Source organism: Prunus mume, linkage group LG6 (assembly GCF_029339155.1).
Source record: "Prunus mume cultivar Tortuosa linkage group LG6, ASM2933915v1, whole genome shotgun sequence".
NCBI lineage: Eukaryota > Viridiplantae > Streptophyta > Magnoliopsida > Rosales > Rosaceae > Prunus > Prunus mume.
The window spans coordinates 6,031,675-6,042,953 of record NC_142703.1 but is presented as its reverse complement, the minus strand read 5'-3'; positions in this window follow the sequence as shown (position 1 = coordinate 6,042,953).

The window sequence follows — 11,279 nt, the reverse complement described above, 5'->3', positions numbered from 1 at the left end:
GGCCCAAACTATCCGAGGGAGAAGCAAGTCGGGAGTACTTTGTTCTTCTTCCAGCGGCTGCGCGTTTCGTGTTGATGTTTCCGGCAGCTCGATGAATAGTTGAAGATGACTTGTTGATGTTGATATGAGATTATACGAGCTTGGCATAAGAGCTTGGAGTGTGGGAGCTAAAGACCCACAAGTTTAGCAAATGAGAATGCATGTGCTTGGCTTGGTGTTGGATATGTTTGAGTTTGATGTTGATAATTTGTTGTTTGTGGCTATGGTTATAGGGATTTAAGAGTTTCAAGAGAAGGAGGATGGAAGGAAAAGCTTGAGGTTCGAAGGCTATGGTGTTTAAAGCTTGGAAGGAAGGAAAAACTTGGAGCTAGGTGATGCTTTATGGGAGTTGATGGCTGCTGGGATGCTTGCACTGAGCCGAGTGAGGGAGTGTTGGTGAAGAAAAATTAGAAGTCTTTGGAATGCAGTGAGGGAGTGTTGGCTAAAGAAAAATTAGAAGCTTTGGAATGCTTGTGAGCTGAAGAAAGGTGAGTTTTCATGGTTGTTGAGAAGCTTGCAACAACCAAGATGGGTTTTTTTTTGCTAAGAAATGCCTCCTAATTTATAAAAGGTGAAGGCTCTTCTTTATTTTCAATAGGTAAAAAGAGGTGCTGGAACCAGCCTATTTCCAATGGTTAGAAGGAAGCATTGGGGCATGTTATTTTCCAGCAGGTAAAGCTAGGCATTGGAAAATGACTATTTCTTATGGGTAAAAGGAAGTGTTGGAAGTGGCTTGTTTCCAGTGGGTAATAGGAAATGCTGGAAAAGGCTTGTTTCTAACGGGTAAAGCTAGGCATTTGGAAAATGACTATTTCCTATGGGTAAAAAGTGCTTGAAAAAACATCTCATTTACTCACCCACATTGGAGAACTCTAAGTAATGGGCTTGGACTTTAGGTGCTCCCAAGTAGCTAGCCTAAAGTCTCTATTATCCAAGAGCTTCAGTGGGCCTTGTGGACCTCCGTAACCTTCCACACCACAATCCCTCAAGCAAGCCCCGTAAACCACATGACTTGGGTTCATGTGAGCTTGGTAGGTGATTGGCATAGGAAAAATGTATTATTGATTTGGCATGGCATGTACACTATTTATATATTTATTTAATAAATTAATTCCCAAAATACAGCTTGAATTAACGCATGACCAACATTATATGTTATATTGGGCTTTGAATGTTTTTGGGCTTCTCGTGACTTTTTTGGGCATCAACATGGGCCCCCTTGATTTTGGGGCTATGAAGTGGTAGCGAGATGAGCCCAATAATCAATTTCAGTCCAAAATAATTGGCAGTAGCATGGCATGGCTGGTTCTTCAATATGCATGAAACATCTGTGCTTTCTTGCTTGGCCATGGTCGTTTCGTTTTTCCTAGCATGAAGATTAGCATGGTTTTGGCAACTGTTAGCTTGGTCATATATATATATATATATGTATATATGTAACGATGAGCAACTCAAGGATAACCAGTTAAGGGTCTTGAAATCATAGCGAGTCTTTTCCGGGAAGGTTGGAGGGGTCGCAATGGCCCCACTTAAAACCCAATCTTCTTAGACACCGAAGGTGTAGTCTTAAAGAACTTTCCTAGACACTGTAATATTGGATTTTACTTACTAGGGTTACCAAAAGTTGACTTATTTTGCAGCATGACATCGGAGATAAGGCTTGGTTGAATTTTAACCCAAAATAAGTTAGCTTGCATGATTGATGTGCTTGAGTGACTAGTGATGCTTGATTTGACATGGTTGTAGTTTGCAAGAGTTGCATTAGTTTTGTATGCTTGATATTGGCTTGCATGCTTGGTTTTGATGTGTATATTTGGTATTTGCATGTATGCTTGGCATTGGCGTATACGCTTGGCATTGGCATGTATGCTTGGCATTGGTGTGTACTCTTGGTATTAGCTTGTACGCTTGGTATTGGCTAAAGTGACATGGTTTAATATAGCTTTTAAGCTATTTAGCATGGTGGACGTGCTTGAGTGTTTGGGTTTTGGCATTTATATATGGGCTATTTTCTTCCGGCAGCTACAAATGGGCTGAGCTGCGGTAAGGAGTAAAATGGGTGAAATTACCCCATGTGTCTGAGTTCAAAGATCAGACCCCAAGAATGCTGAAAGGATAATGAAGCATTAGGAAACACCCTGGTTACCTTCACCAACAAAAAGAATGGTTGCTTGCAGATAGATTCTTAGCGCTTATGGGTAGATTCTTATCTTGTCATGAGTTTAGCCTTAAAGGGAGAGAGCTGTGAGTTTCTGTGAAAAACAGGGGTTCTAAGGAAATGGAGGAAATGATTATCGGAGGGTTTGGCTGAGAAGAGGGGACAGGCTAGGCGATGAGTGGCTTAAGTGATTTTAAGCAGCTCGATAGAGGTTACATCAAATGTACAGAACAATCTACTAGGAGGGAAAAATAAGGGGGAGAAGGATGAACAAAGCATGAAATTGATGGGTTTTGGAAGCAAAAGAGGAAGCTTGCTCTCTGGATGTGGTTGTGGATGTAAAGAGTCAGTTTCTCAATCCTTAGGTGCATGCTAGCCATCATGAAAAGATTCGATTTGCATGAGCTCGTAGCATGAACTTCTTGGCATTTGATTGAATCATGGAGTGACGAACTTGGGGTATCATTTTGCTGCAATGATGACCATGATGGCGCATGACTTCTTCTCCCTGCTTTTGGCAGCTAAAATTGCTCGGTCTAATGACAGGACCCGCCCCGAATTTCGGAACTCGAGAGGCGAATCTGTGGAAACCTCGACATCACCCGATGTCAAGCCCACTCACTAGATCGTAACCTCCTTTTTCAAAAGAATAGAAGTCGAGACTATCTCGAAATTTCGTGAGTCTCCTTATAAATTGAACATTCCCCAAAAATTTCCACCTGCATGAAACACACTTTTATCACCCAACCGGCAGCATGCACAACATAATTTCATGCAATTCCAAAATAATCGGCTTCCGGCCTTCACATAACATAAATCAACTTCCCAAAAATTCAACATATGAGGTTTTAACCTCCTAACACAACTGCATCTCACTTTCACCCAAATTCCGGGACCAACGACAAGGTCCAAACCAAACTCAACAAAGTACCTAATTAAATCTAATCTGCCTAGCAAATCTCAATTCAACCAAGTTTTCAGGACCAACAACGAGGTCCGAATCAACCTTACTAACACAACCTTAGTAAGGTTTCACCCGTGGCTGCACTTAGTAACTTCAGGCTGCCTTACGCCCTTCTCGAGGATCAAGCCACACGTAGTTCTTTCACTAACACCCTCTACTAAGGGATCGCAACTAACCAATCACAAACCTTAATTTATCTCCTAAAAACTCACATAAGCTCCCCATTCGCCGGAACATCCAAAGTCGCGTATGGGGCCTGTCCACATCGCCAGGAAATAATCCTACGATCGTGGGACCTCATCATCATGTCTCACTTTATGCCTTTGGGCCAGCTACATTCTCACCACCATCTAATTGTCCACTTTGGGCTGGCTACATTCTCACCATCCACACACAATCATATCTCCCCTCATCGGCCGAGACGCACCGGCCTCGTATGGGGTCTATCAACTCACCGGCTACTCCTACGACACGTGCGACCTCAACTTTGGGCCTGGCTACATTCTCACCAGCCCGCACACAATTATATCTCCCCTCATACTACGGGACGCACCTAGCCTTGTATGGGGTCTGTCAATATCCGGAGAGGTACATAGAGTAGTGCGTATAGCACTCCAAACTAACATTCAATACTCTTTAATACCTTCGTATACATACATAATTACATTCATCACATATAATCCTTTATTTCGTAAATCTCAACCTTGGTATAGCATCTGATAATTCCGCAATTTAAATCAATGAATTAATGTCCTAAATTCACATAATCCACATCATCAAAGAAGACCTCACTACGGTCATATTAACCTTCTTAGGATGGTATCACTACCTAGGAATTCTCACGGTCAACCCCGGGTCGAACGGGCCCGCAGTGCCAACGACCTCCAAATTCCAATCCGAAAGTTTCTATGAATGCTACATGGTTTAGGACACTCGTCCTGCAAGTTTGATCCAGATCGAACGGTCGGATCGTTCACGATCGCACGATCGGACGATTACTAAAACCCTAACCCTAGGGTTGGCGTTTTCGGAGTATCCAGGACTCCATTTTAGGATCCGTCAAATCCTACACGATCCTGGTAATACCTAGATCAACATATTATAACTTCAGGGACCATCCAACGGTCCAAACCTCCCGAAAAATATGCAATATGCGATATCCGTTCGGGACTCTAACGGTATCCAAATTGAAATCCGAGCACACCTACGAGCTCGTGACAACAAGAGGATCGTATTGGGATAAAAAATTCCCCTCGGCTAGCTACGGTGCCCACGTGCAGCGGCCGTGGGTGTCCAAAGTGATATCGCATAGCCGGAAAACTTCCAAATCGAGAGCCAAGACTCCTACCCTAGGTAATACACCTAATTTGGAGTCACTTTTATTCTTGAGCATACCCCAAAAACTGACCGAAAGTGGCGGAATCTCCCCTTGAAATTCGGTCGAAACCCAATTCGTAAATCGAGTTGCCTACGCTACAAATTGATCAATTTCTACCTAACAGGCAGCTAGAGCTCGGAAAATAGGTGAGAAACCATACCTCACTTGCCTAAATCGGTGGCGGACGACGGAGAACGGCCGTGTTTCATCAAAACAGAAGCTTTTCTCCTCGTTTTCCAGCTAAATCACGGCGGCTGACGGTGGGACTGGCTGGGAGTAGGAAGAGGACGGCGGCCCGATCCATGTTAATACCGCCCGTCGACTTTGGTGGCGGATGAAGCGAGCGGCCGCCAAAACTTAGCCGTTGTGGTGGCGGTCACGAACGAGAGGAGAGAGCGGGCGCGAGAGAGAGAGAGAGAGAGAGAGAGAGAGAGAGAGAGAGAGAGAGAGAGAGAGAGAGAGAGAGAGAGAGAGAGAGATCTGAGGGCATTTTCGACTTTTTATCAAAAATCCCTTTTCCAAATAATTACGATCGTGCCACTGAGTTTCATTCGATCGTAACTCTCTCGTTCTGAGTCCGATTCGAGCCCACTACGTGTCTACGGACTCATCTCGCCGTGCTCTACGCAATGGTACTGCCGGAATTCCCAAATTCCTTCCGGGTAAGAAAATGACTAAAATACTCCTATCCCACGAGTAAATTCTTAATTTCGCTCAAATTAATTACATGGGATAAATTTGGAGTCGGGGTGTTACGTCTAAGATTATCACTTTCATGATGATTGCATTGCTTGGAAAGCTTGAAACTGTAATGTCTGGTTCTTGAGATGATTGTATCAAGTGTAATGCTTGAGTTGCATGGTTTTGGAGATAGAGTGTTTCTTCTTGGCTTAGCATGTTATAAAGAGTTCCTTTTTTGCTTGGCCTGGATATCTGCATTTTGCTTATGATGTTTTTGCTTCGCTAGGCACGATTTCTATTGCATCTCATCCAAATTTTTATTGGAGCTTGTGCATGAATTTCTACAGAATCATCTTGGCAGGGCTAAATTGAGTATTGGGTCTTTGCATCTCTGTGTACAATTCTGTTGTTGTTGTTGGTCTGCCTTGGGAAAGCTAGTAACCCCTTCATTCTTTAGTAAGAGGTGTGGCATGTTAGTTTGGCAATATCGCTTGGCATGTTGTCTCTATCTCAGTACACGTGCCCCTCATTTTTCTTCTTCTCCTTCAACTCTTTTTCCTCTCTTCAAGATTCAAACCCGTGGGTACTGTGCATCGGTATATAAGTCAAATTTTGGAAGCTCGGATCAGAAAACTTCCTTGAGGAAAGTTGTTCATCTGCTCGAGTACTATACCCTTTAAAATTTGTAGAATTGTTTGAATTTTTCTGATGCCTCAAAGTTAGTCTGCAGCTTCTGTGTTCATCCATGGTTGGTGAGTTTCTACAAATTCTGCTTCTACCTGTGTTTTTAATTTCTGATGCTCGGATGATTGTGCTTGCTTCACAAAATTTGCTCGAAATTATATTGTTGATAACGTATCCAAAATTAAGGATCATCTGACCGTTGTTGTGTTCTCTACCTTCATTTTTCTAAGGCATGTTCATGAATTGATATTGATGTCTTTGTTGCATGCTTGTCTTCTATGTTGAATGCTTGAGTTCCTCTGTATTTCCCAGAATTTTTGAACTAGAAATCGAATTCTGAGGTTGAGATTCTAGTTTAGGATTCTAGCTTGGTGATAAACAAGAGTCACACAAGCTCACTTGTGTAATGCGTGCCAAGTGTTTGTAAAAATGCACTACTACAAAAAGTGACAAAGACCACCAGAAAAAAACGATGGTCTAAGGGAAAACCGTCGTTGTTTTTTAAAAGACGACAATTCTATAAAACTGCCGTGTAATAACACCTTAGACACCTAAAAATGGGAGATTCCAATGGATGTTCATAAAAGACGACGCACCTAATTAAAAAACCGACGTCTTATTGAAATGGGATTTCCGCAGACTAAAATCTAAGCCAACAAAGAACGGCAGAAGTTATGAATAGACCGACGTAGAAAGTATAGACGACGATGTCAAAAAAGCTACCGTTTTACTCAGAAATTAACACGACCAAGTTTTCGTATAAGGCGCCGTATAATTACAAATAAATCCACGGCGGTATAATACAAAATACCGCCGTAGTAAATTAATGTACAACTACGGCATAGATAAATATATCGACGTCTTTCTCGTATAGTTCTACGACGGTATCTTTAACTCTCACCATGTTGGGGTTTTTCATTTAATGACGTATTATAAAATTTAACATCGTATTTATTCACTTTATATGTCATACCTTATATTTAAACCGTCGTCTTAATAAGAATTTTTTTTTAACAATTTATTTCTTGGATTTTGTTATCCTACGTCGGTAGATGAACTTAATGACAAGAATTGAAATAACCACGACGGTTTATATAGAAAACTGCCGACATAATCACATTTTTCTGAGATCCCAAGGGTTACGAAATCTTACCAGAGGGAACTCTGTTTCTCATCATAATCTTACTAGAAAGACAATATTTTAGAGGTTAATGATGTATGTGTATTTGTGTCTTTGAGATACACAAACGCACATACACATTAACATCTAAAAAATTGCCTCTGAAATTTGAATGACCTCAGATTTGCAATCAGAGAGACAAATTTTTGAAAGTTGATGATGTGTGTGCGTTTGTGTATCTACACAAACGCACACACACATCAACATCCAAACAATTGCCTCCTAAAATTTCATGACAGCAGCCACAGATTTGCAATTAAATAGACAATTTTTTGAAAATTGGTGATGTGTGTATGTTTGGGAATCAGATACACAAACATACACACATACCAACATCCAAACAATTGCCTCCTAAGAGGTGAGGTGAGATAGAGAAAAGGGCAAGAAGAAGTTGAAACCCTAATTGAAAACTAAAACTGAAAGAACTCGTGAAAAAAAATCTATTTATAATTAAAAAATTAAATCCGGTCGGTTATATTACACATAACGACGTTTAACAAATCGAATCCACGTCGCGAAACAAATATATTGCGTCGTCTTAGTCTCAGAGCAAAATACCAACGACATAATCAATTAAGTAATTGACATAGAAATTAAAGACATCGAAAATTATAAACCTACCGCCATCTTACGACAAAAACGCACGACAGTAGAACAAAAAACTGTCATTATTTTTATATTCATATTTGATTTAAATCAGTCACCCAAACAAGAAACTTTACAAATTCTAGAACATTAATTTCCTTCATTTAAATTTCTTCGGGAAAAAAAACTCTATTTATAACGCACTGTAATTGAAAACTAAAACTAAAAGAACTCGGAAAAAAAAACTCTATTTATAATTAAAAAAAATTAAATCCACATCGGTTCTATTACACCTAATGACATTTAACAAAAAGAATCCACGTCGCAAAACAAATATATTGCGTCGTCTTAGTCTCAGAGCAAAAAACCAGCGACAGAATCAATTAAAACTGCGATGTAGAAATTAAAGGCGTCGGAAATTATAAACCTACAGCCATCTTAAGACAAAAAGACGACCGTAGAACAAAAAACCGTCGTTATTTTTATATTCGTATTTGATTTAAATCAGTCACCCAAACAAGAAACTTTACAAATTCTAGAACATTAATTTCCGTCATTTAAATTTCCGCATGAAAAAAAACTCTATTTATAATGCATTGTAATTGAAAACTAAAACTGAAAGAACTCGGAAAAAAAAAACTCTATTTATAATTAAAAAATCAAATCCACGTTGGTTATATTACACCTAACGACATTTAACAAAAAGAATCCACGTCGCGAAACAAATATATTGCGTCGTCTTAGTCTCAGAGCAAAAAACCAACAATAGAATCAAAAAATCGGCGTAGAAATTAAAGACGTCGGAAATTATAAACCTACCGCCATCTTACGACAAAAAAGACGACGGTAGAACAAAAAACCGTCGTTGTTTTTATATTCGTATTTAATTTAAATCAGTCACCCAAACAAGAAACTTTACAAATTCTAGAACATTAATTTCCGTCATTTTAAATTTCCTCGGGAAAAAAAAACTCTATTTATAATGCACTGTAATTGAAAACTAAAACTGAAAGAACTCGGGAAAAAAAACTCTATTTATAATTTAAAAATAAAATCCACGTCGGTTATATTACACTTAACGACATTAACAAAAATAATCTACGTCGATAATTATAAACCTACCACCATCTTACTTTAATATAGTACGACGACAAAAAAGACAACAAAAAAAGACGATAGAACAAAAAACCGTCGTTGTTTCAAATTTGATCTGTTCTCTTTCTGCAGGACTCGGATAGTTCAAAGCATTGACAATGTCTTTACAAATTCGATTGCTCAAGCTTTAGAGGCCATCTGAAGCCATTTATATTCTTTATCGATTGCTCAGACTTGGATAAGCTTCTTCTTACGAAGCTCTACGGATAAAGGACAGGCTATCACAAATCTGACGGATCTTCTTAGCCAAGAAAATCGAGCAGAGGATCGGCACATCGATCTTGATTTCCCTTTGCAAAGAAATGGCGCGATGGACCCGTCTTTGAGAAGCGAACTTTCCTTCGACAACGAGTAGAGGCCAGGCTTGCATCTCTTTTGATGGAAAGCAAGGAGTATTCAGAAGCACTAAGTCTCCTATCAAGCCTGATCACGGAAGTGAGAAGTCTAGATGACAAGCTTCTTCTTGTGGACATAGATTTGTTGGAGAGTAAGCTCCATTTCTCTTTAAGAAAGACATCACAATTATTGTCTTTGAGAGGTGAGAGAGAGTGTGTGAGAGAGGAAGAACTTGGAACCCTAAATGAATGGCGAAAGAAAGCGACAAATTTATACAATAAATTTTAAAACCCACGGCGGTCATTACACACAAACCGCCGTTTAATTTTAAAATCAACGTCGGTTATTATTTAATATACGTCGTATATCATAAAAATCCACGTCCGTATATTACAAAAAAATGACGTGTTAAATCCTTGTACCATGACGCGAGATATTAATTTATCGACTTTTATTTTGGAGTTTACTACGCGGTACCTACAACACTACTATCGTATTTATTTACCACGTCCTAGGTTCAAATTATCGTCGTAGTTTTTTATTTATACGTCATCGTTCTCTATAAACCGCCGTCTTATTTTTATGAAACAGTTTGTGTATATATTCAACTTTTCGTCTACCTGACTTACACATGCACTTTGTTCCAAACTCGAAAAAATTTCAATCTCCGAGAAAAATTTCATTTTTTTCCTTGTCGAGAACTGTCAGTGTATCTCATCGTCTTCTCTCGTCTTCGTCGTCTTCTCTGAACTTAAATACCAAACTCCGAGAGGAAGCTTTCATTTCTCACTATTTTTGTTGCTATTTTGCATGCTCATACGGTTTTTGTTTTGAAAATCTTTTTACCTTTTTTCTGGCCAAAATCATTTTATTTCTTTCCAAGTTTGATAAATATACAAACAAGAGGGAAAATTTCCAACTTTGAACACAACTACTTCAACTAAATAAGACGACGGTAGCTTCTTATTTACGTGGTTAAATATGTAGAACCACGCGTTCGTTGATCATCCGTCATCGAAAATTGATCTAAGTTGTTTTTAAAATGACCGTCATTTTTTATTTTCTTGTTTGATTGCAGGTTTGATTTCTCTGAACCATGGTTTTTGTTCTTCCTAATTTGATAAAATACAAAGAAAAAGAAAGTAGGGTTTGGGATCTTATATAGATGACGGTATCTTATTATTCACGTCGTGTGAATGTTAATACCACGACGTTATACTAAGATACCGTCGTCTATATAAGATTCCAAAACCTTCTTTCTTTGTCTTTGTATTTTATCAAATTAGGAAAAACAAAATCATGGTTCAAAGAAATCAAACCTGCAATCAAACATTCATAAACAAAGAAAGAAGGGTTTGGAATCTTATATAGACGACGGTATCTTATTATTAACGTCGTGTTAATTTCAATACCACGACGTTATATTAATATTAACGTCGTTTGAATTTAAATATCACGACGGAATGTAAATATCGCCGTAATAACTTCTTATTACGTCTTCTTTTATATTATTTCGTCGTTGTTTATGTACCATCGTTTTAAACATTTATTACGTCTGATGTTATGTTATTGCGTCGTGTAAAATCTTATCATACGTCGTGTTTTATGAATAACCGTCATTTGTGTTCTTAATTTTTTCCTGAAATATTTTCACTTGCAGGTTTGATTTGTCTGTAACCATGGTTTCTCAAGACCAAAGTAAGGACTCTGGCTCGAAAAAAAATGGAGGTATGGAGCTTGGAATGGTAACTCCTCAAGACAAGTCCTTGAAGAAGATGAAGTTTGTTTCATCTGCTGAGACAGAACCAGCCAGCACGACAACAATTTCTGAGGATTCAAAGTCAGGTCGAGGTATGAGCACAATGCCTCGTGTTGTGAAGAGAAAATTTCAGAAAATCAAGCCAGTTGTTGAGTACAATAAAAGGGGGAAAGGATGTGGCCCTACACATACTGAGATGCAGTCTTACATTAGTGTGTTGGCACGCTCCAGAGTGCCACTTGTGGACAAGAAATAGGCTGAAATCCCCAAAGATATAAAGGAGCAGATTTGGGAAGCCGTTGACATGGCTTTTGTGGTAGGTCAAGGGGGCAAGAACCTGGTGTTATCTTCTGCTGCCAA